At 37.3% G+C, this 27460-nt stretch overlaps 21 non-coding genes and 1 pseudogene across 21 annotated transcripts; all 22 read left to right on the forward strand.

The window, feature by feature from the left end:
- Positions 1 to 153, forward strand: LOC131931881 (uncharacterized; annotated as a pseudogene).
- A 1100-nt stretch (positions 154 to 1253) lies between these two features.
- Positions 1254 to 1446, forward strand: LOC131931849 (U2 spliceosomal RNA). The gene has a single exon (XR_009384373.1). It is a non-coding gene; the product is annotated as a U2 spliceosomal RNA (small nuclear RNA).
- A 1102-nt stretch (positions 1447 to 2548) lies between these two features.
- LOC131931861 (U2 spliceosomal RNA) lies at positions 2549 to 2741 on the forward strand. Its single transcript, XR_009384384.1, has one exon. It is a non-coding gene; the product is annotated as a U2 spliceosomal RNA (small nuclear RNA).
- A 1102-nt stretch (positions 2742 to 3843) lies between these two features.
- On the forward strand, positions 3844 to 4036 carry LOC131931873 (U2 spliceosomal RNA). The gene has a single exon (XR_009384395.1). It is a non-coding gene; the product is annotated as a U2 spliceosomal RNA (small nuclear RNA).
- Positions 4037 to 5135: 1099 nt separating this feature from the next.
- LOC131931882 (U2 spliceosomal RNA) lies at positions 5136 to 5328 on the forward strand. Its single transcript, XR_009384403.1, has one exon. It is a non-coding gene; the product is annotated as a U2 spliceosomal RNA (small nuclear RNA).
- Positions 5329 to 6428: 1100 nt separating this feature from the next.
- On the forward strand, positions 6429 to 6620 carry LOC131931880 (U2 spliceosomal RNA). The gene has a single exon (XR_009384402.1). It is a non-coding gene; the product is annotated as a U2 spliceosomal RNA (small nuclear RNA).
- A 1098-nt stretch (positions 6621 to 7718) lies between these two features.
- On the forward strand, positions 7719 to 7911 carry LOC131931883 (U2 spliceosomal RNA). Its single transcript, XR_009384404.1, has one exon. It is a non-coding gene; the product is annotated as a U2 spliceosomal RNA (small nuclear RNA).
- A 1101-nt stretch (positions 7912 to 9012) lies between these two features.
- Positions 9013 to 9205, forward strand: LOC131931850 (U2 spliceosomal RNA). Its single transcript, XR_009384374.1, has one exon. It is a non-coding gene; the product is annotated as a U2 spliceosomal RNA (small nuclear RNA).
- A 1102-nt stretch (positions 9206 to 10307) lies between these two features.
- Positions 10308 to 10500, forward strand: LOC131931851 (U2 spliceosomal RNA). The gene has a single exon (XR_009384375.1). It is a non-coding gene; the product is annotated as a U2 spliceosomal RNA (small nuclear RNA).
- A 1100-nt stretch (positions 10501 to 11600) lies between these two features.
- LOC131931852 (U2 spliceosomal RNA) lies at positions 11601 to 11793 on the forward strand. Its single transcript, XR_009384376.1, has one exon. It is a non-coding gene; the product is annotated as a U2 spliceosomal RNA (small nuclear RNA).
- A 1099-nt stretch (positions 11794 to 12892) lies between these two features.
- On the forward strand, positions 12893 to 13085 carry LOC131931853 (U2 spliceosomal RNA). Its single transcript, XR_009384377.1, has one exon. It is a non-coding gene; the product is annotated as a U2 spliceosomal RNA (small nuclear RNA).
- A 1098-nt stretch (positions 13086 to 14183) lies between these two features.
- Positions 14184 to 14376, forward strand: LOC131931854 (U2 spliceosomal RNA). The gene has a single exon (XR_009384378.1). It is a non-coding gene; the product is annotated as a U2 spliceosomal RNA (small nuclear RNA).
- A 1099-nt stretch (positions 14377 to 15475) lies between these two features.
- On the forward strand, positions 15476 to 15668 carry LOC131931856 (U2 spliceosomal RNA). Its single transcript, XR_009384379.1, has one exon. It is a non-coding gene; the product is annotated as a U2 spliceosomal RNA (small nuclear RNA).
- A 1099-nt stretch (positions 15669 to 16767) lies between these two features.
- On the forward strand, positions 16768 to 16960 carry LOC131931857 (U2 spliceosomal RNA). Its single transcript, XR_009384380.1, has one exon. It is a non-coding gene; the product is annotated as a U2 spliceosomal RNA (small nuclear RNA).
- Positions 16961 to 18058: 1098 nt separating this feature from the next.
- On the forward strand, positions 18059 to 18251 carry LOC131931858 (U2 spliceosomal RNA). The gene has a single exon (XR_009384381.1). It is a non-coding gene; the product is annotated as a U2 spliceosomal RNA (small nuclear RNA).
- A 1099-nt stretch (positions 18252 to 19350) lies between these two features.
- LOC131931859 (U2 spliceosomal RNA) lies at positions 19351 to 19543 on the forward strand. The gene has a single exon (XR_009384382.1). It is a non-coding gene; the product is annotated as a U2 spliceosomal RNA (small nuclear RNA).
- A 1099-nt stretch (positions 19544 to 20642) lies between these two features.
- On the forward strand, positions 20643 to 20835 carry LOC131931860 (U2 spliceosomal RNA). The gene has a single exon (XR_009384383.1). It is a non-coding gene; the product is annotated as a U2 spliceosomal RNA (small nuclear RNA).
- A 1099-nt stretch (positions 20836 to 21934) lies between these two features.
- On the forward strand, positions 21935 to 22127 carry LOC131931862 (U2 spliceosomal RNA). Its single transcript, XR_009384385.1, has one exon. It is a non-coding gene; the product is annotated as a U2 spliceosomal RNA (small nuclear RNA).
- A 1101-nt stretch (positions 22128 to 23228) lies between these two features.
- Positions 23229 to 23421, forward strand: LOC131931863 (U2 spliceosomal RNA). Its single transcript, XR_009384386.1, has one exon. It is a non-coding gene; the product is annotated as a U2 spliceosomal RNA (small nuclear RNA).
- A 1099-nt stretch (positions 23422 to 24520) lies between these two features.
- Positions 24521 to 24713, forward strand: LOC131931864 (U2 spliceosomal RNA). The gene has a single exon (XR_009384387.1). It is a non-coding gene; the product is annotated as a U2 spliceosomal RNA (small nuclear RNA).
- A 1099-nt stretch (positions 24714 to 25812) lies between these two features.
- Positions 25813 to 26005, forward strand: LOC131931865 (U2 spliceosomal RNA). Its single transcript, XR_009384388.1, has one exon. It is a non-coding gene; the product is annotated as a U2 spliceosomal RNA (small nuclear RNA).
- A 1099-nt stretch (positions 26006 to 27104) lies between these two features.
- Positions 27105 to 27297, forward strand: LOC131931866 (U2 spliceosomal RNA). The gene has a single exon (XR_009384389.1). It is a non-coding gene; the product is annotated as a U2 spliceosomal RNA (small nuclear RNA).
- The last annotated feature ends 163 nt before the right edge of the window (positions 27298 to 27460 follow it).

Here is a 27460-nt window from a genome sequence, read left to right on the forward strand (position 1 = left end):
CTGTTCTTATCAGCTTAATATCTGATACGTGGCTCATTGAGTCACTACGATATTAAACTGATTTTTGGTACTCGGCGGGATGCCCGGGGCTTGCTCCGCTCTCGCCACGGGTCGGCCCGGTATTGCAGTTCTTCCGGGAATGGCCCATTCAATTTCAATAATGTACGATTGGTCTCTCTCTCTCAATAAAAACAGCTCACTGCTGGTCAGTCAGAGTGATATGGTATTTATTCTATACCAGTCACTGTTTGCTTAAAAATGTTAATCGTTTGAGCTGACCAGCACATTTTTTCTTTATTTGACGGTTCTCAAACGAACGGCAGCCGGTATAAAAACAGATATTTTTTTTTATATTTAAAATTTCTCTCCGCTCCTCTCCTTCGTTGTTTACTAATCTAAATTATGTTTTAAAAATCATTTGTCATGGCCAGTATGTGTCAAAATATCACACTTCTGTCCACACAGGACCAGTATTAATTTCACTTTAATATAAAGAAAATAGAAATTTAAATGTAAATTTTTAAAAGTTATTTCAATTTAAAAAAACAAAAATTCATTTTTATTTTTAAACTGACGTACATTGTTACGTACATTGTTTAATGTATTCTTTCCTTCAACGATTTGCATATATCTTGATCCTAATTGATTTCAAAATGTTAAATGAAACATTACAATCAGCAGAATATTAATAACAATGATCCGTTTAAGAAAAAAAAATATAAATAAAAAAAAAAAAAAAAAAAAATCTAAATTTACAAATTTAAATTTTGTGGTTTTGTTCCGCATCTTTTCTCCTGCCGACCTCACGTCACCTTTTTGTATTCTTTTTCTTTCTCAGTCTCTTCCTATACCTTTTTAACGTTGGCTTGTTCCACAGCGCTAGTCGCCTTGCGCCGCCCGCCAAAGACGTAAAACAACAGGGCGTTGATCGATTCGATATACATCAAGGCGGCGCGGGCGTCAAGGGAAGCCACTATTACGACGTTAAGGTAAGGCGCTATATTTTTTTCCTTGTTTGAGTTTTAGAAATTCATAATGTTACTTGTTTCATTGATTTCGTTAACATTCGCCTTTCCGCTTTGGCAGATTGTAAAACGCCCACCGCCTAACGGCCGTACGTCGCATGGGCGGCGATTTCTGCAATAAGGAATATTTTCGGTGTGCGGAATCGGATGAATATTTACGGAATCATTTCAGAGGAGCGGATAGGAAATTTTTCCGGAATATGAGGCGTCGGTAGTCCAGTGACCGTTATCGCTTCTCGGCCTTTTGGCTAAGATCAAAGTGTAGTATCTGTTCTTATCAGCTTAATATCTGATACGTGGCTCATTGAGTCACTACGATATTAAACTGATTTTTGGTACTCGGCGGGATGCCCGGGGCTTGCTCCGCTCTCGCCACGGGTCGGCCCGGTATTGCAGTTCTTCCGGGAATGGCCCATTCAATTTCAATAATGTACGATTGGTCTCTCTCTCTCAATAAAAACAGCTCACTGCTGGTCAGTCAGAGTGATATGGTATTTATTCTATACCAGTCACTGTTTGCTTAAAATGTTAATCGTTTGAGCTGACCAGCACATTTTTTCTTTATTTGACGGTTCTCAAACGAACGGCAGCCGGTATAAAAACAGATATTTTTTTTTATATTTAAAATTTCTCTCCGCTCCTCTCCTTCGTTGTTTACTAATCTAAATTATGTTTTAAAAATCATTTGTCATGGCCAGTATGTGTCAAAATATCACACTTCTGTCCACACAGGACCAGTATTAATTTCACTTTAATATAAAGAAAATAGAAATTTAAATGTAAATTTTTAAAAGTTATTTCAATTTAAAAAAACAAAAATTCATTTTTATTTTTAAACTGACGTACATTGTTACGTACATTGTTTAATGTATTCTTTCCTTCAACGATTTGCATATATCTTGATCCTAATTGATTTCAAAATGTTAAATGAAACATTACAATCAGCAGAATATTAATAACAATGATCCGTTTAAGAAAAAAAAATATAAATAAAAAAAAAAAAAAAAAAAAAATCTAAATTTACAAATTTAAATTTTGTGGTTTTGTTCCGCATCTTTTCTCCTGCCCGACCTCACGTCACCTTTTTGTATTCTTTTTCTTTCTCAGTCTCTTCCTATACCTTTTTAACGTTGGCTTGTTCCACAGCGCTAGTCGCCTTGCGCCGCCCGCCAAAGACGTAAAACAACAGGGCGTTGATCGATTCGATATACATCAAGGCGGCGCGGGCGTCAAGGGGAAGCCACTATTACGACGTTAAGGTAAGGCGCTATATTTTTTTTCCTTGTTTGAGTTTTAGAAATTCATAATGTTACTTGTTTCATTGATTTCGTTAACATTCGCCTTTCCGCTTTGGCAGATTGTAAAACGCCCACCGCCTAACGGCCGTACGTCGCATGGGCGGCGATTTCTGCAATAAGGAATATTTTCGGTGTGCGGAATCGGATGAATATTTACGGAATCATTTCAGAGGAGCGGATAGGAAATTTTCCGGAATATGAGGCGTCGGTAGTCCAGTGACCGTTATCGCTTCTCGGCCTTTTGGCTAAGATCAAAGTGTAGTATCTGTTCTTATCAGCTTAATATCTGATACGTGGCTCATTGAGTCACTACGATATTAAACTGATTTTTGGTACTCGGCGGGATGCCCGGGGCTTGCTCCGCTCTCGCCACGGGTCGGCCCGGTATTGCAGTTCTTCCGGGAATGGCCCATTCAATTTCAATAATGTACGATTGGTCTCTCTCTCTCAATAAAAACAGCTCACTGCTGGTCAGTCAGAGTGATATGGTATTTATTCTATACCAGTCACTGTTTGCTTAAAATGTTAATCGTTTGAGCTGACCAGCACATTTTTTCTTTATTTGACGGTTCTCAAAACGAACGGCAGCCGGTATAAAAACAGATATTTTTTTTTATATTTAAAATTTCTCTCCGCTCCTCTCCTTCGTTGTTTACTAATCTAAATTATGTTTTAAAAATCATTTGTCATGGCCAGTATGTGTCAAAATATCACACTTCTGTCCACACAGGACCAGTATTAATTTCACTTTAATATAAAGAAAATAGAAATTTAAATGTAAATTTTTAAAAGTTATTTCAATTTAAAAAAACAAAAATTCATTTTTATTTTTAAACTGACGTACATTGTTACGTACATTGTTTAATGTATTCTTTCCTTCAACGATTTGCATATATCTTGATCCTAATTGATTTCAAAATGTTAAATGAAACATTACAATCAGCAGAATATTAATAACAATGATCCGTTTAAGAAAAAAAAATATAAATAAAAAAAAAAAAAAAAAAAAAAATCTAAATTTACAAATTTAAATTTTGTGGTTTTGTTCCGCATCTTTTCTCCTGCCGACCTCACGTCACCTTTTTGTATTCTTTTTCTTTCTCAGTCTCTTCCTATACCTTTTTAACGTTGGCTTGTTCCACAGCGCTAGTCGCCTTGCGCCGCCCGCCAAAGACGTAAAACAACAGGGCGTTGATCGATTCGATATACATCAAGGCGGCGCGGGCGTCAAGGGAAGCCACTATTACGACGTTAAGGTAAGGCGCTATATTTTTTTCCTTGTTTGAGTTTTAGAAATTCATAATGTTACTTGTTTCATTGATTTCGTTAACATTCCGCCTTTCCGCTTTGGCAGATTGTAAAACGCCCACCGCCTAACGGCCGTACGTCGCATGGGCGGCGATTTCTGCAATAAGGAATATTTTCGGTGTGCGGAATCGGATGAATATTTACGGAATCATTTCAGAGGAGCGGATAGGAAATTTTCCGGAATATGAGGCGTCGGTAGTCCAGTGACCGTTATCGCTTCTCGGCCTTTTGGCTAAGATCAAAGTGTAGTATCTGTTCTTATCAGCTTAATATCTGATACGTGGCTCATTGAGTCACTACGATATTAAACTGATTTTTGGTACTCGGCGGGATGCCCGGGGCTTGCTCCGCTCTCGCCACGGGTCGGCCCGGTATTGCAGTTCTTCCGGGAATGGCCCATTCAATTTCAATAATGTACGATTGGTCTCTCTCTCTCAATAAAAACAGCTCACTGCTGGTCAGTCAGAGTGATATGGTATTTATTCTATACCAGTCACTGTTTGCTTAAAATGTTAATCGTTTGAGCTGACCAGCACATTTTTTCTTTATTTGACGGTTCTCAAACGAACGGCAGCCGGTATAAAAACAGATATTTTTTTTTATATTTAAAATTTCTCTCCGCTCCTCTCCTTCGTTGTTTACTAATCTAAATTATGTTTTAAAAATCATTTGTCATGGCCAGTATGTGTCAAAATATCACACTTCTGTCCACACAGGACCAGTATTAATTTCACTTTAATATAAAGAAAATAGAAATTTAAATGTAAATTTTTAAAAGTTATTTCAATTTAAAAAAACAAAAATTCATTTTATTTTTAAACTGACGTACATTGTTACGTACATTGTTTAATGTATTCTTTCCTTCAACGATTTGCATATATCTTGATCCTAATTGATTTCAAAATGTTAAATGAAACATTACAATCAGCAGAATATTAATAACAATGATCCGTTTAAGAAAAAAAAATATAAATAAAAAAAAAAAAAAAAAAAAAATCTAAATTTACAAATTTAAATTTTGTGGTTTTGTTCCGCATCTTTTCTCCTGCCGACCTCACGTCACCTTTTTGTATTCTTTTTCTTTCTCAGTCTCTTCCTATACCTTTTTAACGTTGGCTTGTTCCACAGCGCTAGTCGCCTTGCGCCGCCCGCCAAAGACGTAAAACAACAGGGCGTTGATCGATTCGATATACATCAAGGCGGCGCGGGCGTCAAGGGAAGCCACTATTACGACGTTAAGGTAAGGCGCTATATTTTTTTTCCTTGTTTGAGTTTTAGAAATTCATAATGTTACTTGTTTCATTGATTTCGTTAACATTCGCCTTTCCGCTTTGGCAGATTGTAAAACGCCCACCGCCTAACGGCCGTACGTCGCATGGGCGGCGATTTCTGCAATAAGGAATATTTTCGGTGTGCGGAATCGGATGAATATTTACGGAATCATTTCAGAGGAGCGGATAGGAAATTTTCCGGAATATGAGGCGTCGGTAGTCCAGTGACCGTTATCGCTTCTCGGCCTTTTGGCTAAGATCAAAGTGTAGTATCTGTTCTTATCAGCTTAATATCTGATACGTGGCTCATTGAGTCACTACGATATTAAACTGATTTTTGGTACTCGGCGGGATGCCCGGGGCTTGCTCCGCTCTCGCCACGGGTCGGCCCGGTATTGCAGTTCTTCCGGGAATGGCCCATTCAATTTCAATAATGTACGATTGGTCTCTCTCTCTCAATAAAAACAGCTCACTGCTGGTCAGTCAGAGTGATATGGTATTTATTCTATACCAGTCACTGTTTGCTTAAAATGTTAATCGTTTGAGCTGACCAGCACATTTTTTCTTTATTTGACGGTTCTCAAACGAACGGCAGCCGGTATAAAAACAGATATTTTTTTTTATATTTAAAATTTCTCTCCGCTCCTCTCCTTCGTTGTTTACTAATCTAAATTATGTTTTAAAAATCATTTGTCATGGCCAGTATGTGTCAAAATATCACACTTCTGTCCACACAGGACCAGTATTAATTTCACTTTAATATAAAGAAAATAGAAATTTAAATGTAAATTTTTAAAAGTTATTTCAATTTAAAAAAAACAAAAATTCATTTTTATTTTTAAACTGACGTACATTGTTACGTACATTGTTTAATGTATTCTTTCCTTCAACGATTTGCATATATCTTGATCCTAATTGATTTCAAAATGTTAAATGAAACATTACAATCAGCAGAATATTAATAACAATGATCCGTTTAAGAAAAAAAAATATAAATAAAAAAAAAAAAAAAAAAAAAATCTAAATTTACAAATTTAAATTTTGTGGTTTTGTTCCGCATCTTTTCTCCTGCCGACCTCACGTCACCTTTTTGTATTCTTTTTCTTTCTCAGTCTCTTCCTATACCTTTTTAACGTTGGCTTGTTCCACAGCGCTAGTCGCCTTGCGCCGCCCGCCAAAGACGTAAAACAACAGGGCGTTGATCGATTCGATATACATCAAGGCGGCGCGGGCGTCAAGGGAAGCCACTATTACGACGTTAAGGTAAGGCGCTATATTTTTTTCCTTGTTTGAGTTTTAGAAATTCATAATGTTACTTGTTTCATTGATTTCGTTAACATTCGCCTTTCCGCTTTGGCAGATTGTAAAACGCCCACCGCCTAACGGCCGTACGTCGCATGGGCGGCGATTTCTGCAATAAGGAATATTTTCGGTGTGCGGAATCGGATGAATATTTACGGAATCATTTCAGAGGAGCGGATAGGAAATTTTCCGGAATATGAGGCGTCGGTAGTCCAGTGACCGTTATCGCTTCTCGGCCTTTTGGCTAAGATCAAAGTGTAGTATCTGTTCTTATCAGCTTAATATCTGATACGGGCTCATTGAGTCACTACGATATTAAACTGATTTTTGGTACTCGGCGGGATGCCCGGGGCTTGCTCCGCTCTCGCCACGGGTCGGCCCGGTATTGCAGTTCTTCCGGGAATGGCCCATTCAATTTCAATAATGTACGATTGGTCTCTCTCTCTCAATAAAAACAGCTCACTGCTGGTCAGTCAGAGTGATATGGTATTTATTCTATACCAGTCACTGTTTGCTTAAAATGTTAATCGTTTGAGCTGACCAGCACATTTTTTCTTTATTTGACGGTTCTCAAACGAACGGCAGCCGGTATAAAAACAGATATTTTTTTTTATATTTAAAATTTCTCTCCGCTCCTCTCCTTCGTTGTTTACTAATCTAAATTATGTTTTAAAAATCATTTGTCATGGCCAGTATGTGTCAAAATATCACACTTCTGTCCACACAGGACCAGTATTAATTTCACTTTAATATAAAGAAAATAGAAATTTAAATGTAAATTTTTAAAAGTTATTTCAATTTAAAAAAACAAAAATTCATTTTTATTTTTAAACTGACGTACATTGTTACGTACATTGTTTAATGTATTCTTTCCTTCAACGATTTGCATATATCTTGATCCTAATTGATTTCAAAATGTTAAATGAAACATTACAATCAGCAGAATATTAATAACAATGATCCGTTTAAGAAAAAAAAATATAAATAAAAAAAAAAAAAAAAAAAATCTAAATTTACAAATTTAAATTTTGTGGTTTTGTTCCGCATCTTTTCTCCTGCCGACCTCACGTCACCTTTTTGTATTCTTTTTCTTTCTCAGTCTCTTCCTATACCTTTTTAACGTTGGCTTGTTCCACAGCGCTAGTCGCCTTGCGCCGCCCGCCAAAGACGTAAAACAACAGGGCGTTGATCGATTCGATATACATCAAGGCGGCGCGGGCGTCAAGGGAAGCCACTATTACGACGTTAAGGTAAGGCGCTATATTTTTTTCCTTGTTTGAGTTTTAGAAATTCATAATGTTACTTGTTTCATTGATTTCGTTAACATTCGCCTTTCCGCTTTGGCAGATTGTAAAACGCCCACCGCCTAACGGCCGTACGTCGCATGGGCGGCGATTTCTGCAATAAGGAATATTTTCGGTGTGCGGGAATCGGATGAATATTTACGGAATCATTTCAGAGGAGCGGATAGGAAATTTTCCGGAATATGAGGCGTCGGTAGTCCAGTGACCGTTATCGCTTCTCGGCCTTTTGGCTAAGATCAAAGTGTAGTATCTGTTCTTATCAGCTTAATATCTGATACGTGGCTCATTGAGTCACTACGATATTAAACTGATTTTTGGTACTCGGCGGGATGCCCGGGGCTTGCTCCGCTCTCGCCACGGGTCGGCCCGGTATTGCAGTTCTTCCGGGAATGGCCCATTCAATTTCAATAATGTACGATTGGTCTCTCTCTCTCAATAAAAACAGCTCACTGCTGGTCAGTCAGAGTGATATGGTATTTATTCTATACCAGTCACTGTTTGCTTAAAATGTTAATCGTTTGAGCTGACCAGCACATTTTTTCTTTATTTGACGGTTCTCAAACGAACGGCAGCCGGTATAAAAACAGATATTTTTTTTTATATTTAAAATTTCTCTCCGCTCCTCTCCTTCGTTGTTTACTAATCTAAATTATGTTTTAAAAATCATTTGTCATGGCCAGTATGTGTCAAAATATCACACTTCTGTCCACACAGGACCAGTATTAATTTCACTTTAATATAAAGAAAATAGAAATTTAAATGTAAATTTTTAAAAGTTATTTCAATTTAAAAAAACAAAAATCATTTTTATTTTTAAACTGACGTACATTGTTACGTACATTGTTTAATGTATTCTTTCCTTCAACGATTTGCATATATTCTTGATCCTAATTGATTTCAAAATGTTAAATGAAACATTACAATCAGCAGAATATTAATAACAATGATCCGTTTAAGAAAAAAAAATATAAATAAAAAAAAAAAAAAAAAAAAAATCTAAATTTACAAATTTAAATTTTGTGGTTTTGTTCCGCATCTTTTCTCCTGCCGACCTCACGTCACCTTTTTGTATTCTTTTTCTTTCTCAGTCTCTTCCTATACCTTTTTAAACGTTGGCTTGTTCCACAGCGCTAGTCGCCTTGCGCCGCCCGCCAAAGACGTAAAACAACAGGGCGTTGATCGATTCGATATACATCAAGGCGGCGCGGGCGTCAAGGGAAGCCACTATTACGACGTTAAGGTAAGGCGCTATATTTTTTTTCCTTGTTTGAGTTTTAGAAATTCATAATGTTACTTGTTTCATTGATTTCGTTAACATTCGCCTTTCCGCTTTGGCAGATTGTAAAACGCCCACCGCCTAACGGCCGTACGTCGCATGGGCGGCGATTTCTGCAATAAGGAATATTTTCGGTGTGCGGAATCGGATGAATATTTACGGAATCATTTCAGAGGAGCGGATAGGAAATTTTCCGGAATATGAGGCGTCGGTAGTCCAGTGACCGTTATCGCTTCTCGGCCTTTTGGCTAAGATCAAAGTGTAGTATCTGTTCTTATCAGCTTAATATCTGATACGTGGCTCATTGAGTCACTACGATATTAAACTGATTTTTGGTACTCGGCGGGATGCCCGGGGCTTGCTCCGCTCTCGCCACGGGTCGGCCCGGTATTGCAGTTCTTCCGGGAATGGCCCATTCAATTTCAATAATGTACGATTGGTCTCTCTCTCTCAATAAAAACAGCTCACTGCTGGTCAGTCAGAGTGATATGGTATTTATTCTATACCAGTCACTGTTTGCTTAAAATGTTAATCGTTTGAGCTGACCAGCACATTTTTTCTTTATTTGACGGTTCTCAAACGAACGGCAGCCGGTATAAAAACAGATATTTTTTTTTATATTTAAAATTTCTCTCCGCTCCTCTCCTTCGTTGTTTACTAATCTAAATTATGTTTTAAAAATCATTTGTCATGGCCAGTATGTGTCAAAATATCACACTTCTGTCCACACAGGACCAGTATTAATTTCACTTTAATATAAAGAAAATAGAAATTTAAATGTAAATTTTTAAAAGTTATTTCAATTTAAAAAAACAAAAATTCATTTTTATTTTTAAACTGACGTACATTGTTACGTACATTGTTTAATGTATTCTTTCCTTCAAACGATTTGCATATATCTTGATCCTAATTGATTTCAAAATGTTAAATGAAACATTACAATCAGCAGAATATTAATAACAATGATCCGTTTAAGAAAAAAAAAATATAAATAAAAAAAAAAAAAAAAAAAAAAATCTAAATTTACAAATTTAAATTTTGTGGTTTTGTTCCGCATCTTTTCTCCTGCCGACCTCACGTCACCTTTTTGTATTCTTTTTCTTTCTCAGTCTCTTCCTATACCTTTTTAACGTTGGCTTGTTCCACAGCGCTAGTCGCCTTGCGCCGCCCGCCAAAGACGTAAAACAACAGGGCGTTGATCGATTCGATATACATCAAGGCGGCGCGGGCGTCAAGGGAAGCCACTATTACGACGTTAAGGTAAGGCGCTATATTTTTTTCCTTGTTTGAGTTTTAGAAATTCATAATGTTACTTGTTTCATTGATTTCGTTAACATTCGCCTTTCCGCTTTGGCAGATTGTAAAACGCCCACCGCCTAACGGCCGTACGTCGCATGGGCGGCGATTTCTGCAATAAGGAATATTTTCGGTGTGCGGAATCGGATGAATATTTACGGAATCATTTCAGAGGAGCGGATAGGAAATTTTCCGGAATATGAGGCGTCGGTAGTCCAGTGACCGTTATCGCTTCTCGGCCTTTTGGCTAAGATCAAAGTGTAGTATCTGTTCTTATCAGCTTAATATCTGATACGTGGCTCATTGAGTCACTACGATATTAAACTGATTTTTGGTACTCGGCGGGATGCCCGGGGCTTGCTCCGCTCTCGCCACGGGTCGGCCCGGTATTGCAGTTCTTCCGGGAATGGCCCATTCAATTTCAATAATGTACGATTGGTCTCTCTCTCTCAATAAAAACAGCTCACTGCTGGTCAGTCAGAGTGATATGGTATTTATTCTATACCAGACTGAGTGTTGTGCTTAAAATGTTAATCGTTTGAGCTGACCAGCACATTTTTTCTTTATTTGACGGTTCTCAAACGAACGGCAGCCGGTATAAAAACAGATATTTTTTTTTATATTTAAAATTTCTCTCCGCTCCTCTCCTTCGTTGTTTACTAATCTAAATTATGTTTTAAAAATCATTTGTCATGGCCAGTATGTGTCAAAATATCACACTTCTGTCCACACAGGACCAGTATTAATTTCACTTTAATATAAAGAAAATAGAAATTTAAATGTAAATTTTTAAAAGTTATTTCAATTTAAAAAAACAAAAATTCATTTTTATTTTTAAACTGACGTACATTGTTACGTACATTGTTTAATGTATTCTTTCCTTCAACGATTTGCATATATCTTGATCCTAATTGATTTCAAAATGTTAAATGAAACATTACAATCAGCAGAATATTAATAACAATGATCCGTTTAAGAAAAAAAAATATAAATAAAAAAAAAAAAAAAAAAAAATCTAAATTTACAAATTTAAATTTTGTGGTTTTGTTCCGCATCTTTTCTCCTGCCGACCTCACGTCACCTTTTTGTATTCTTTTTCTTTCTCAGTCTCTTCCTATACCTTTTTAACGTTGGCTTGTTCCACAGCGCTAGTCGCCTTGCGCCGCCCGCCAAAGACGTAAAACAACAGGGCGTTGATCGATTCGATATACATCAAGGCGGCGCGGGCGTCAAGGGAAGCCACTATTACGACGTTAAGGTAAGGCGCTATATTTTTTTCCTTGTTTGAGTTTTAGAAATTCATAATGTTACTTGTTTCATGATTTCGTTAACATTCGCCTTTCCGCTTTGGCAGATTGTAAAACGCCCACCGCCTAACGGCCGTACGTCGCATGGGCGGCGATTTCTGCAATAAGGAATATTTTCGGTGTGCGGAATCGGATGAATATTTACGGAATCATTTCAGAGGAGCGGATAGGAAATTTTCCGGAATATGAGGCGTCGGTAGTCCAGTGACCGTTATCGCTTCTCGGCCTTTTGGCTAAGATCAAAGTGTAGTATCTGTTCTTATCAGCTTAATATCTGATACGTGGCTCATTGAGTCACTACGATATTAAACTGATTTTTGGTACTCGGCGGGATGCCCGGGGCTTGCTCCGCTCTCGCCACGGGTCGGCCCGGTATTGCAGTTCTTCCGGGAATGGCCCATTCAATTTCAATAATGTACGATTGGTCTCTCTCTCTCAATAAAAACAGCTCACTGCTGGTCAGTCAGAGTGATATGGTATTTATTCTATACCAGTCACTGTTTGCTTAAAATGTTAATCGTTTGAGCTGACCAGCACATTTTTTCTTTATTTGACGGTTCTCAAACGAACGGCAGCCGGTATAAAAACAGATATTTTTTTTTATATTTAAAATTTCTCTCCGCTCCTCTCCTTCGTTGTTTACTAATCTAAATTATGTTTTAAAAATCATTTGTCATGGCCAGTATGTGTCAAAATATCACACTTCTGTCCACACAGGACCAGTATTAATTTCACTTTAATATAAAGAAAATAGAAATTTAAATGTAAATTTTTAAAAGTTATTTCAATTTAAAAAAACAAAAATTCATTTTTATTTTTAAACTGACGTACATTGTTACGTACATTGTTTAATGTATTCTTTCCTTCAACGATTTGCATATATCTTGATCCTAATTGATTTCAAAATGTTAAATGAAACATTACAATCAGCAGAATATTAATAACAATGATCCGTTTTAAGAAAAAAAAATATAAATAAAAAAAAAAAAAAAAAAAAATCTAAATTTACAAATTTAAATTTTGTGGTTTTGTTCCGCATCTTTTCTCCTGCCGACCTCACGTCACCTTTTTGTATTCTTTTTCTTTCTCAGTCTCTTCCTATACCTTTTTAACGTTGGCTTGTTCCACAGCGCTAGTCGCCTTGCGCCGCCCGCCAAAGACGTAAAACAACAGGGCGTTGATCGATTCGATATACATCAAGGCGGCGCGGGCGTCAAGGGAAGCCACTATTACGACGTTAAGGTAAGGCGCTATATTTTTTTCCTTGTTTGAGTTTTAGAAATTCATAATGTTACTTGTTTCATTGATTTCGTTAACATTCGCCTTTCCGCTTTGGCAGATTGTAAAACGCCCACCGCCTAACGGCCGTACGTCGCATGGGCGGCGATTTCTGCAATAAGGAATATTTTCGGTGTGCGGAATCGGATGAATATTTACGGAATCATTTCAGAGGAGCGGATAGGAAATTTTCCGGAATATGAGGCGTCGGTAGTCCAGTGACCGTTATCGCTTCTCGGCCTTTTGGCTAAGATCAAAGTGTAGTATCTGTTCTTATCAGCTTAATATCTGATACGTGGCTCATTGAGTCACTACGATATTAAACTGATTTTTGGTACTCGGCGGGATGCCCGGGGCTTGCTCCGCTCTCGCCACGGGTCGGCCCGGTATTGCAGTTCTTCCGGGAATGGCCCATTCAATTTCAATAATGTACGATTGGTCTCTCTCTCTCAATAAAAACAGCTCACTGCTGGTCAGTCAGAGTGATATGGTATTTATTCTATACCAGTCACTGTTTGCTTAAAATGTTAATCGTTTGAGCTGACCAGCACATTTTTTCTTTATTTGACGGTTCTCAAACGAACGGCAGCCGGTATAAAAACAGATATTTTTTTTTATATTTAAAATTTCTCTCCGCTCCTCTCCTTCGTTGTTTACTAATCTAAATTATGTTTTAAAAATCATTTGTCATGGCCAGTATGTGTCAAAATATCACACTTCTGTCCACACAGGACCAGTATTAATTTCACTTTAATATAAAGAAAATAGAAATTTAAATGTAAATTTTTAAAAGTTATTTCAATTTAAAAAAACAAAAATTCATTTTTATTTTTAAACTGACGTACATTGTTACGTACATTGTTTAATGTATTCTTTCCTTCAACGATTTGCATATATCTTGATCCTAATTGATTTCAAAATGTTAAATGAAACATTACAATCAGCAGAATATTAATAACAATGATCCGTTTAAGAAAAAAAAATATAAATAAAAAAAAAAAAAAAAAAAAATCTAAATTTACAAATTTAAATTTTGTGGTTTTGTTCCGCATCTTTTCTCCTGCCGACCTCACGTCACCTTTTTGTATTCTTTTTCTTTCTCAGTCTCTTCCTATACCTTTTTAACGTTGGCTTGTTCCACAGCGCTAGTCGCCTTGCGCCGCCCGCCAAAGACGTAAAACAACAGGGCGTTGATCGATTCGATATACATCAAGGCGGCGCGGGCGTCAAGGGAAGCCACTATTACGACGTTAAGGTAAGGCGCTATATTTTTTTCCTTGTTTGAGTTTTAGAAATTCATAATGTTACTTGTTTCATTGATTTCGTTAACATTCGCCTTTCCGCTTTGGCAGATTGTAAAACGCCCACCGCCTAACGGCCGTACGTCGCATGGGCGGCGATTTCTGCAATAAGGAATATTTTCGGTGTGCGGAATCGGATGAATATTTACGGAATCATTTCAGAGGAGCGGATAGGAAATTTTCCGGAATATGAGGCGTCGGTAGTCCAGTGACCGTTATCGCTTCTCGGCCTTTTGGCTAAGATCAAAGTGTAGTATCTGTTCTTATCAGCTTAATATCTGATACGTGGCTCATTGAGTCACTACGATATTAAACTGATTTTTGGTACTCGGCGGGATGCCCGGGGCTTGCTCCGCTCTCGCCACGGGTCGGCCCGGTATTGCAGTTCTTCCGGGAATGGCCCATTCAATTTCAATAATGTACGATTGGTCTCTCTCTCTCAATAAAAACAGCTCACTGCTGGTCAGTCAGAGTGATATGGTATTTATTCTATACCAGTCACTGTTTGCTTAAAATGTTAATCGTTTGAGCTGACCAGCACATTTTTTCTTTATTTGACGGTTCTCAAACGAACGGCAGCCGGTATAAAAACAGATATTTTTTTTTATATTTAAAATTTCTCTCCGCTCCTCTCCTTCGTTGTTTACTAATCTAAATTATGTTTTAAAAATCATTTGTCATGGCCAGTATGTGTCAAAATATCACACTTCTGTCCACACAGGACCAGTATTAATTTCACTTTAATATAAAGAAAATAGAAATTTAAATGTAAATTTTTAAAAGTTATTTCAATTTAAAAAAACAAAAATTCATTTTTATTTTTAAACTGACGTACATTGTTACGTACATTGTTTAATGTATTCTTTCCTTCAACGATTTGCATATATCTTGATCCTAATTGATTTCAAAATGTTAAATGAAACATTACAATCAGCAGAATATTAATAACAATGATCCGTTTAAGAAAAAAAAATATAAATAAAAAAAAAAAAAAAAAAAAAATCTAAATTTACAAATTTAAATTTTGTGGTTTTGTTCCGCATCTTTTCTCCTGCCGACCTCACGTCACCTTTTTGTATTCTTTTTCTTTCTCAGTCTCTTCCTATACCTTTTTAACGTTGGCTTGTTCCACAGCGCTAGTCGCCTTGCGCCGCCCGCCAAAGACGTAAAACAACAGGGCGTTGATCGATTCGATATACATCAAGGCGGCGCGGGCGTCAAGGGAAGCCACTATTACGACGTTAAGGTAAGGCGCTATATTTTTTTCCTTGTTTGAGTTTTAGAAATTCATAATGTTACTTGTTTCATTGATTTCGTTAACATTCGCCTTTCCGCTTTGGCAGATTGTAAAACGCCCACCGCCTAACGGCCGTACGTCGCATGGGCGGCGATTTCTGCAATAAGGAATATTTTCGGTGTGCGGAATCGGATGAATATTTACGGAATCATTTCAGAGGAGCGGATAGGAAATTTTCCGGAATATGAGGCGTCGGTAGTCCAGTGACCGTTATCGCTTCTCGGCCTTTTGGCTAAGATCAAAGTGTAGTATCTGTTCTTATCAGCTTAATATCTGATACGTGGCTCATTGAGTCACTACGATATTAAACTGATTTTTGGTACTCGGCGGGATGCCCGGGGCTTGCTCCGCTCTCGCCACGGGTCGGCCCGGTATTGCAGTTCTTCCGGGAATGGCCCATTCAATTTCAATAATGTACGATTGGTCTCTCTCTCTCAATAAAAACAGCTCACTGCTGGTCAGTCAGAGTGATATGGTATTTATTCTATACCAGTCACTGTTTGCTTAAAATGTTAATCGTTTGAGCTGACCAGCACATTTTTTCTTTATTTGACGGTTCTCAAACGAACGGCAGCCGGTATAAAAACAGATATTTTTTTTTATATTTAAAATTTCTCTCCGCTCCTCTCCTTCGTTGTTTACTAATCTAAATTATGTTTTAAAAATCATTTGTCATGGCCAGTATGTGTCAAAATATCACACTTCTGTCCACACAGGACCAGTATTAATTTCACTTTAATATAAAGAAAATAGAAATTTAAATGTAAATTTTTAAAAGTTATTTCAATTTAAAAAAACAAAAATTCATTTTTATTTTTAAACTGACGTACATTGTTACGTACATTGTTTAATGTATTCTTTCCTTCAACGATTTGCATATATCTTGATCCTAATTGATTTCAAAATGTTAAATGAAACATTACAATCAGCAGAATATTAATAACAATGATCCGTTTAAGAAAAAAAAATATAAATAAAAAAAAAAAAAAAAAAAAAATCTAAATTTACAAATTTAAATTTTGTGGTTTTGTTCCGCATCTTTTCTCCTGCCGACCTCACGTCACCTTTTTGTATTCTTTTTCTTTCTCAGTCTCTTCCTATACCTTTTTAACGTTGGCTTGTTCCACAGCGCTAGTCGCCTTGCGCCGCCCGCCAAAGACGTAAAACAACAGGGCGTTGATCGATTCGATATACATCAAGGCGGCGCGGGCGTCAAGGGAAGCCACTATTACGACGTTAAGGTAAGGCGCTATATTTTTTTCCTTGTTTGAGTTTTAGAAATTCATAATGTTACTTGTTTCATTGATTTCGTTAACATTCGCCTTTCCGCTTTGGCAGATTGTAAAACGCCCACCGCCTAACGGCCGTACGTCGCATGGGCGGCGATTTCTGCAATAAGGAATATTTTCGGTGTGCGGAATCGGATGAATATTTACGGAATCATTTCAGAGGAGCGGATAGGAAATTTTCCGGAATATGAGGCGTCGGTAGTCCAGTGACCGTTATCGCTTCTCGGCCTTTTGGCTAAGATCAAAGTGTAGTATCTGTTCTTATCAGCTTAATATCTGATACGTGGCTCATTGAGTCACTACGATATTAAACTGATTTTTGGTACTCGGCGGGATGCCCGGGGCTTGCTCCGCTCTCGCCACGGGTCGGCCCGGTATTGCAGTTCTTCCGGGAATGGCCCATTCAATTTCAATAATGTACGATTGGTCTCTCTCTCTCAATAAAAACAGCTCACTGCTGGTCAGTCAGAGTGATATGGTATTTATTCTATACCAGTCACTGTTTGCTTAAAATGTTAATCGTTTGAGCTGACCAGCACATTTTTTCTTTATTTGACGGTTCTCAAACGAACGGCAGCCGGTATAAAAACAGATATTTTTTTTTATATTTAAAATTTCTCTCCGCTCCTCTCCTTCGTTGTTTACTAATCTAAATTATGTTTTAAAAATCATTTGTCATGGCCAGTATGTGTCAAAATATCACACTTCTGTCCACACAGGACCAGTATTAATTTCACTTTAATATAAAGAAAATAGAAATTTAAATGTAAATTTTTAAAAGTTATTTCAATTTAAAAAAACAAAAATTCATTTTTATTTTTAAACTGACGTACATTGTTACGTACATTGTTTAATGTATTCTTTCCTTCAACGATTTGCATATATCTTGATCCTAATTGATTTCAAAATGTTAAATGAAACATTACAATCAGCAGAATATTAATAACAATGATCCGTTTAAGAAAAAAAAATATAAATAAAAAAAAAAAAAAAAAAAAATCTAAATTTACAAATTTAAATTTTGTGGTTTTGTTCCGCATCTTTTCTCCTGCCGACCTCACGTCACCTTTTTGTATTCTTTTTCTTTCTCAGTCTCTTCCTATACCTTTTTAACGTTGGCTTGTTCCACAGCGCTAGTCGCCTTGCGCCGCCCGCCAAAGACGTAAAACAACAGGGCGTTGATCGATTCGATATACATCAAGGCGGCGCGGGCGTCAAGGGAAGCCACTATTACGACGTTAAGGTAAGGCGCTATATTTTTTTCCTTGTTTGAGTTTTAGAAATTCATAATGTTACTTGTTTCATTGATTTCGTTAACATTCGCCTTTCCGCTTTGGCAGATTGTAAAACGCCCACCGCCTAACGGCCGTACGTCGCATGGGCGGCGATTTCTGCAATAAGGAATATTTTCGGTGTGCGGAATCGGATGAATATTTACGGAATCATTTCAGAGGAGCGGATAGGAAATTTTCCGGAATATGAGGCGTCGGTAGTCCAGTGACCGTTATCGCTTCTCGGCCTTTTGGCTAAGATCAAAGTGTAGTATCTGTTCTTATCAGCTTAATATCTGATACGTGGCTCATTGAGTCACTACGATATTAAACTGATTTTTGGTACTCGGCGGGATGCCCGGGGCTTGCTCCGCTCTCGCCACGGGTCGGCCCGGTATTGCAGTTCTTCCGGGAATGGCCCATTCAATTTCAATAATGTACGATTGGTCTCTCTCTCTCAATAAAAACAGCTCACTGCTGGTCAGTCAGAGTGATATGGTATTTATTCTATACCAGTCACTGTTTGCTTAAAATGTTAATCGTTTGAGCTGACCAGCACATTTTTTCTTTATTTGACGGTTCTCAAACGAACGGCAGCCGGTATAAAAACAGATATTTTTTTTTATATTTAAAATTTCTCTCCGCTCCTCTCCTTCGTTGTTTACTAATCTAAATTATGTTTTAAAAATCATTTGTCATGGCCAGTATGTGTCAAAATATCACACTTCTGTCCACACAGGACCAGTATTAATTTCACTTTAATATAAAGAAAATAGAAATTTAAATGTAAATTTTTAAAAGTTATTTCAATTTAAAAAAACAAAAATTCATTTTTATTTTTAAACTGACGTACATTGTTACGTACATTGTTTAATGTATTCTTTCCTTCAACGATTTGCATATATCTTGATCCTAATTGATTTCAAAATGTTAAATGAAACATTACAATCAGCAGAATATTAATAACAATGATCCGTTTAAGAAAAAAAAATATAAATAAAAAAAAAAAAAAAAAAAAAATCTAAATTTACAAATTTAAATTTTGTGGTTTTGTTCCGCATCTTTTCTCCTGCCGACCTCACGTCACCTTTTTGTATTCTTTTTCTTTCTCAGTCTCTTCCTATACCTTTTTAACGTTGGCTTGTTCCACAGCGCTAGTCGCCTTGCGCCGCCCGCCAAAGACGTAAAACAACAGGGCGTTGATCGATTCGATATACATCAAGGCGGCGCGGGCGTCAAGGGAAGCCACTATTACGACGTTAAGGTAAGGCGCTATATTTTTTTCCTTGTTTGAGTTTTAGAAATTCATAATGTTACTTGTTTCATTGATTTCGTTAACATTCGCCTTTCCGCTTTGGCAGATTGTAAAACGCCCACCGCCTAACGGCCGTACGTCGCATGGGCGGCGATTTCTGCAATAAGGAATATTTTCGGTGTGCGGAATCGGATGAATATTTACGGAATCATTTCAGAGGAGCGGATAGGAAATTTTCCGGAATATGAGGCGTCGGTAGTCCAGTGACCGTTATCGCTTCTCGGCCTTTTGGCTAAGATCAAAGTGTAGTATCTGTTCTTATCAGCTTAATATCTGATACGTGGCTCATTGAGTCACTACGATATTAAACTGATTTTTGGTACTCGGCGGGATGCCCGGGGCTTGCTCCGCTCTCGCCACGGGTCGGCCCGGTATTGCAGTTCTTCCGGGAATGGCCCATTCAATTTCAATAATGTACGATTGGTCTCTCTCTCTCAATAAAAACAGCTCACTGCTGGTCAGTCAGAGTGATATGGTATTTATTCTATACCAGTCACTGTTTGCTTAAAATGTTAATCGTTTGAGCTGACCAGCACATTTTTTCTTTATTTGACGGTTCTCAAACGAACGGCAGCCGGTATAAAAACAGATATTTTTTTTTATATTTAAAATTTCTCTCCGCTCCTCTCCTTCGTTGTTTACTAATCTAAATTATGTTTTAAAAATCATTTGTCATGGCCAGTATGTGTCAAAATATCACACTTCTGTCCACACAGGACCAGTATTAATTTCACTTTAATATAAAGAAAATAGAAATTTAAATGTAAATTTTTAAAAGTTATTTCAATTTAAAAAAACAAAAATTCATTTTTATTTTTAAACTGACGTACATTGTTACGTACATTGTTTAATGTATTCTTTCCTTCAACGATTTGCATATATCTTGATCCTAATTGATTTCAAAATGTTAAATGAAACATTACAATCAGCAGAATATTAATAACAATGATCCGTTTAAGAAAAAAAAATATAAATAAAAAAAAAAAAAAAAAAAAAATCTAAATTTACAAATTTAAATTTTGTGGTTTTGTTCCGCATCTTTTCTCCTGCCGACCTCACGTCACCTTTTTGTATTCTTTTTCTTTCTCAGTCTCTTCCTATACCTTTTTAACGTTGGCTTGTTCCACAGCGCTAGTCGCCTTGCGCCGCCCGCCAAAGACGTAAAACAACAGGGCGTTGATCGATTCGATATACATCAAGGCGGCGCGGGCGTCAAGGGAAGCCACTATTACGACGTTAAGGTAAGGCGCTATATTTTTTTCCTTGTTTGAGTTTTAGAAATTCATAATGTTACTTGTTTCATTGATTTCGTTAACATTCGCCTTTCCGCTTTGGCAGATTGTAAAACGCCCACCGCCTAACGGCCGTACGTCGCATGGGCGGCGATTTCTGCAATAAGGAATATTTTCGGTGTGCGGAATCGGATGAATATTTACGGAATCATTTCAGAGGAGCGGATAGGAAATTTTCCGGAATATGAGGCGTCGGTAGTCCAGTGACCGTTATCGCTTCTCGGCCTTTTGGCTAAGATCAAAGTGTAGTATCTGTTCTTATCAGCTTAATATCTGATACGTGGCTCATTGAGTCACTACGATATTAAACTGATTTTTGGTACTCGGCGGGATGCCCGGGGCTTGCTCCGCTCTCGCCACGGGTCGGCCCGGTATTGCAGTTCTTCCGGGAATGGCCCATTCAATTTCAATAATGTACGATTGGTCTCTCTCTCTCAATAAAAACAGCTCACTGCTGGTCAGTCAGAGTGATATGGTATTTATTCTATACCAGTCACTGTTTGCTTAAAATGTTAATCGTTTGAGCTGACCAGCACATTTTTTCTTTATTTGACGGTTCTCAAACGAACGGCAGCCGGTATAAAAACAGATATTTTTTTTTATATTTAAAATTTCTCTCCGCTCCTCTCCTTCGTTGTTTACTAATCTAAATTATGTTTTAAAAATCATTTGTCATGGCCAGTATGTGTCAAAATATCACACTTCTGTCCACACAGGACCAGTATTAATTTCACTTTAATATAAAGAAAATAGAAATTTAAATGTAAATTTTTAAAAGTTATTTCAATTTAAAAAAACAAAAATTCATTTTTATTTTTAAACTGACGTACATTGTTACGTACATTGTTTAATGTATTCTTTCCTTCAACGATTTGCATATATCTTGATCCTAATTGATTTCAAAATGTTAAATGAAACATTACAATCAGCAGAATATTAATAACAATGATCCGTTTAAGAAAAAAAAATATAAATAAAAAAAAAAAAAAAAAAAAAATCTAAATTTACAAATTTAAATTTTGTGGTTTTGTTCCGCATCTTTTCTCCTGCCGACCTCACGTCACCTTTTTGTATTCTTTTTCTTTCTCAGTCTCTTCCTATACCTTTTTAACGTTGGCTTGTTCCACAGCGCTAGTCGCCTTGCGCCGCCCGCCAAAGACGTAAAACAACAGGGCGTTGATCGATTCGATATACATCAAGGCGGCGCGGGCGTCAAGGGAAGCCACTATTACGACGTTAAGGTAAGGCGCTATATTTTTTTCCTTGTTTGAGTTTTAGAAATTCATAATGTTACTTGTTTCATTGATTTCGTTAACATTCGCCTTTCCGCTTTGGCAGATTGTAAAACGCCCACCGCCTAACGGCCGTACGTCGCATGGGCGGCGATTTCTGCAATAAGGAATATTTTCGGTGTGCGGAATCGGATGAATATTTACGGAATCATTTCAGAGGAGCGGATAGGAAATTTTCCGGAATATGAGGCGTCGGTAGTCCAGTGACCGTTATCGCTTCTCGGCCTTTTGGCTAAGATCAAAGTGTAGTATCTGTTCTTATCAGCTTAATATCTGATACGTGGCTCATTGAGTCACTACGATATTAAACTGATTTTTGGTACTCGGCGGGATGCCCGGGGCTTGCTCCGCTCTCGCCACGGGTCGGCCCGGTATTGCAGTTCTTCCGGGAATGGCCCATTCAATTTCAATAATGTACGATTGGTCTCTCTCTCTCTCAATAAAAACAGCTCACTGCTGGTCAGTCAGAGTGATATGGTATTTATTCTATACCAGTCACTGTTTGCTTAAAATGTTAATCGTTTGAGCTGACCAGCACATTTTTTCTTTATTTGACGGTTCTCAAACGAACGGCAGCCGGTATAAAAACAGATATTTTTTTTTATATTTAAAATTTCTCTCCGCTCCTCTCCTTCGTTGTTTACTAATCTAAATTATGTTTTAAAAATCATTTGTCATGGCCAGTATGTGTCAAAATATCACACTTCTGTCCACACAGGACCAGTATTAATTTCACTTTAATATAAAGAAAATAGAAATTTAAATGTAAATTTTTAAAAGTTATTTCAATTTAAAAAAACAAAAATTCATTTTTATTTTTAAACTGACGTACATTGTTACGTACATTGTTTAATGTATTCTTTCCTTCAACGATTTGCATATATCTTGATCCTAATTGATTTCAAAATGTTAAATGAAACATTACAATCAGCAGAATATTAATAACAATGATCCGTTTAAGAAAAAAAAATATAAATAAAAAAAAAAAAAAAAAAAAAATCTAAATTTACAAATTTAAATTTTGTGGTTTTGTTCCGCATCTTTTCTCCTGCCGACCTCACGTCACCTTTTTGTATTCTTTTTCTTTCTCAGTCTCTTCCTATACCTTTTTAACGTTGGCTTGTTCCACAGCGCTAGTCGCCTTGCGCCGCCCGCCAAAGACGTAAAACAACAGGGCGTTGATCGATTCGATATACATCAAGGCGGCGCGGGCGTCAAGGGAAGCCACTATTACGACGTTAAGGTAAGGCGCTATATTTTTTTCCTTGTTTGAGTTTTAGAAATTCATAATGTTACTTGTTTCATTGATTTCGTTAACATTCGCCTTTCCGCTTTGGCAGATTGTAAAACGCCCACCGCCTAACGGCCGTACGTCGCATGGGCGGCGATTTCTGCAATAAGGAATATTTTCGGTGTGCGGAATCGGATGAATATTTACGGAATCATTTCAGAGGAGCGGATAGGAAATTTTCCGGAATATGAGGCGTCGGTAGTCCAGTGACCGTTATCGCTTCTCGGCCTTTTGGCTAAGATCAAAGTGTAGTATCTGTTCTTATCAGCTTAATATCTGATACGTGGCTCATTGAGTCACTACGATATTAAACTGATTTTTGGTACTCGGCGGGATGCCCGGGGCTTGCTCCGCTCTCGCCACGGGTCGGCCCGGTATTGCAGTTCTTCCGGGAATGGCCCATTCAATTTCAATAATGTACGATTGGTCTCTCTCTCTCAATAAAAACAGCTCACTGCTGGTCAGTCAGAGTGATATGGTATTTATTCTATACCAGTCACTGTTTGCTTAAAATGTTAATCGTTTGAGCTGACCAGCACATTTTTTCTTTATTTGACGGTTCTCAAACGAACGGCAGCCGGTATAAAAACAGATATTTTTTTTTATATTTAAAATTTCTCTCCGCTCCTCTCCTTCGTTGTTTACTAATCTAAATTATGTTTTAAAAATCATTTGTCATGGCCAGTATGTGTCAAAATATCACACTTCTGTCCACACAGGACCAGTATTAATTTCACTTTAATATAAAGAAAATAGAAATTTAAATGTAAATTTTTAAAAGTTATTTCAATTTAAAAAAACAAAAATTCATTTTTATTTTTAAACTGACGTACATTGTTACGTACATTGTTTAATGTATTCTTTCCTTCAACGATTTGCATATATCTTGATCCTAATTGATTTCAAAATGTTAAATGAAACATTACAATCAGCAGAATATTAATAACAATGATCCGTTTAAGAAAAAAAAATATAAATAAAAAAAAAAAAAAAAAAAAAATCTAAATTTACAAATTTAAATTTTGTGGTTTTGTTCCGCATCTTTTCTCCTGCCGACCTCACGTCACCTTTTTGTATTCTTTTTCTTTCTCAGTCTCTTCCTATACCTTTTTAACGTTGGCTTGTTCCACAGCGCTAGTCGCCTTGCGCCGCCCGCCAAAGACGTAAAACAACAGGGCGTTGATCGATTCGATATACATCAAGGCGGCGCGGGCGTCAAGGGAAGCCACTATTACGACGTTAAGGTAAGGCGCTATATTTTTTTCCTTGTTTGAGTTTTAGAAATTCATAATGTTACTTGTTTCATTGATTTCGTTAACATTCGCCTTTCCGCTTTGGCAGATTGTAAAACGCCCACCGCCTAACGGCCGTACGTCGCATGGGCGGCGATTTCTGCAATAAGGAATATTTTCGGTGTGCGGAATCGGATGAATATTTACGGAATCATTTCAGAGGAGCGGATAGGAAATTTTCCGGAATATGAGGCGTCGGTAGTCCAGTGACCGTTATCGCTTCTCGGCCTTTTGGCTAAGATCAAAGTGTAGTATCTGTTCTTATCAGCTTAATATCTGATACGTGGCTCATTGAGTCACTACGATATTAAACTGATTTTTGGTACTCGGCGGGATGCCCGGGGCTTGCTCCGCTCTCGCCACGGGTCGGCCCGGTATTGCAGTTCTTCCGGGAATGGCCCATTCAATTTCAATAATGTACGATTGGTCTCTCTCTCTCAATAAAAACAGCTCACTGCTGGTCAGTCAGAGTGATATGGTATTTATTCTATACCAGTCACTGTTTGCTTAAAATGTTAATCGTTTGAGCTGACCAGCACATTTTTTCTTTATTTGACGGTTCTCAAACGAACGGCAGCCGGTATAAAAACAGATATTTTTTTTTATATTTAAAATTTCTCTCCGCTCCTCTCCTTCGTTGTTTACTAATCTAAATTATGTTTTAAAAATCATTTGTCATGGCCAGTATGTGTCAAAATATCACACTTCTGTCCACACAGGACCAGTATTAATTTCACTTTAATATAAAGAAAATAGAAATTTAAATGTAAATTTTTAAAAGTTATTTCAATTTAAAAAAACAAAAATTCATTTTTATTTTTAAACTGACGTACATTGTTACGTACATTGTTTAATGTATTCTTTCCTTCAACGATTTGCATATATCTTGATCCTAATTGATTTCAAAATGTTAAATGAAACATTACAATCAGCAGAATATTAATAACAATGATCCGTTTAAGAAAAAAAAATATAAATAAAAAAAAAAAAAAAAAAAAAATCTAAATTTACAAATTTAAATTTTGTGGTTTTGTTCCGCATCTTTTCTCCTGCCGACCTCACGTCACCTTTTTGTATTCTTTTTCTTTCTCAGTCTCTTCCTATACCTTTTTAACGTTGGCTTGTTCCACAGCGCTAGTCGCCTTGCGCCGCCCGCCAAAGACGTAAAACAACAGGGCGTTGATCGATTCGATATACATCAAGGCGGCGCGGGCGTCAAGGGAAGCCACTATTACGACGTTAAGGTAAGGCGCTATATTTTTTTCCTTGTTTGAGTTTTAGAAATTCATAATGTTACTTGTTTCATTGATTTCGTTAACATTCGCCTTTCCGCTTTGGCAGATTGTAAAACGCCCACCGCCTAACGGCCGTACGTCGCATGGGCGGCGATTTCTGCAATAAGGAATATTTTCGGTGTGCGGAATCGGATGAATATTTACGGAATCATTTCAGAGGAGCGGATAGGAAATTTTCCGGAATATGAGGCGTCGGTAGTCCAGTGACCGTTATCGCTTCTCGGCCTTTTGGCTAAGATCAAAGTGTAGTATCTGTTCTTATCAGCTTAATATCTGATACGTGGCTCATTGAGTCACTACGATATTAAACTGATTTTTGGTACTCGGCGGGATGCCCGGGGCTTGCTCCGCTCTCGCCACGGGTCGGCCCGGTATTGCAGTTCTTCCGGGAATGGCCCATTCAATTTCAATAATGTACGATTGGTCTCTCTCTCTCAATAAAAACAGCTCACTGCTGGTCAGTCAGAGTGATATGGTATTTATTCTATACCAGTCACTGTTTGCTTAAAATGTTAATCGTTTGAGCTGACCAGCACATTTTTTCTTTATTTGACGGTTCTCAAACGAACGGCAGCCGGTATAAAAACAGATATTTTTTTTTATATTTAAAATTTCTCTCCGCTCCTCTCCTTCGTTGTTTACTAATCTAAATTATGTTTTAAAAATCATTTGTCATGGCCAGTATGTGTCAAAATATCACACTTCTGTCCACACAGGACCAGTATTAATTTCACTTTAATATAAAGAAAATAGAAATTTAAATGTAAATTTTTAAAAGTTATTTCAATTTAAAAAAACAAAAATTCATTTTTATTTTTAAACTGACGTACATTGTTACGTACATTGTTTAATGTATTCTTTCCTTCAACGATTTGCATATATCTTGATCCTAATTGATTTCAAAATGTTAAATGAAACATTACAATCAGCAGAATATTAATAACAATGATCCGTTTAAGAAAAAAAAATATAAATAAAAAAAAAAAAAAAAAAAAAATCTAAATTTACAAATTTAAATTTTGTGGTTTTGTTCCGCATCTTTTCTCCTGCCGACCTCACGTCACCTTTTTGTATTCTTTTTCTTTCTCAGTCTCTTCCTATACCTTTTTAACGTTGGCTTGTTCCACAGCGCTAGTCGCCTTGCGCCGCCCGCCAAAGACGTAAAACAACAGGGCGTTGATCGATTCGATATACATCAAGGCGGCGCGGGCGTCAAGGGAAGCCACTATTACGACGTTAAGGTAAGGCGCTATATTTTTTTCCTTGTTTGAGTTTTAGAAATTCATAATGTTACTTGTTTCATTGATTTCGTTAACATTCGCCTTTCCGCTTTGGCAGATTGTAAAACGCCCACCGCCTAACGGCCGTACGTCGCATGGGCGGCGATTTCTGCAATAAGGAATATTTTCGGTGTGCGGAATCGGATGAATATTTACGGAATCATTTCAGAGGAGCGGATAGGAAATTTTCCGGAATATGAGGCGTCGGTAGTCCAGTGACCGTTATCGCTTCTCGGCCTTTTGGCTAAGATCAAAGTGTAGTATCTGTTCTTATCAGCTTAATATCTGATACGTGGCTCATTGAGTCACTACGATATTAAACTGATTTTTGGTACTCGGCGGGATGCCCGGGGCTTGCTCCGCTCTCGCCACGGGTCGGCCCGGTATTGCAGTTCTTCCGGGAATGGCCCATTCAATTTCAATAATGTACGATTGGTCTCTCTCTCTCAATAAAAACAGCTCACTGCTGGTCAGTCAGAGTGATATGGTATTTATTCTATACCAGTCACTGTTTGCTTAAAATGTTAATCGTTTGAGCTGACCAGCACATTTTTTCTTTATTTGACGGTTCTCAAACGAA

The sequence above is a fragment of the Physella acuta genome, unplaced genomic scaffold, assembly GCF_028476545.2.
Source record: "Physella acuta isolate Inbredline_101_S28 unplaced genomic scaffold, ASM2847654v3 ptg002045l, whole genome shotgun sequence".
Lineage (NCBI taxonomy): Eukaryota > Metazoa > Mollusca > Gastropoda > Physidae > Physella > Physella acuta.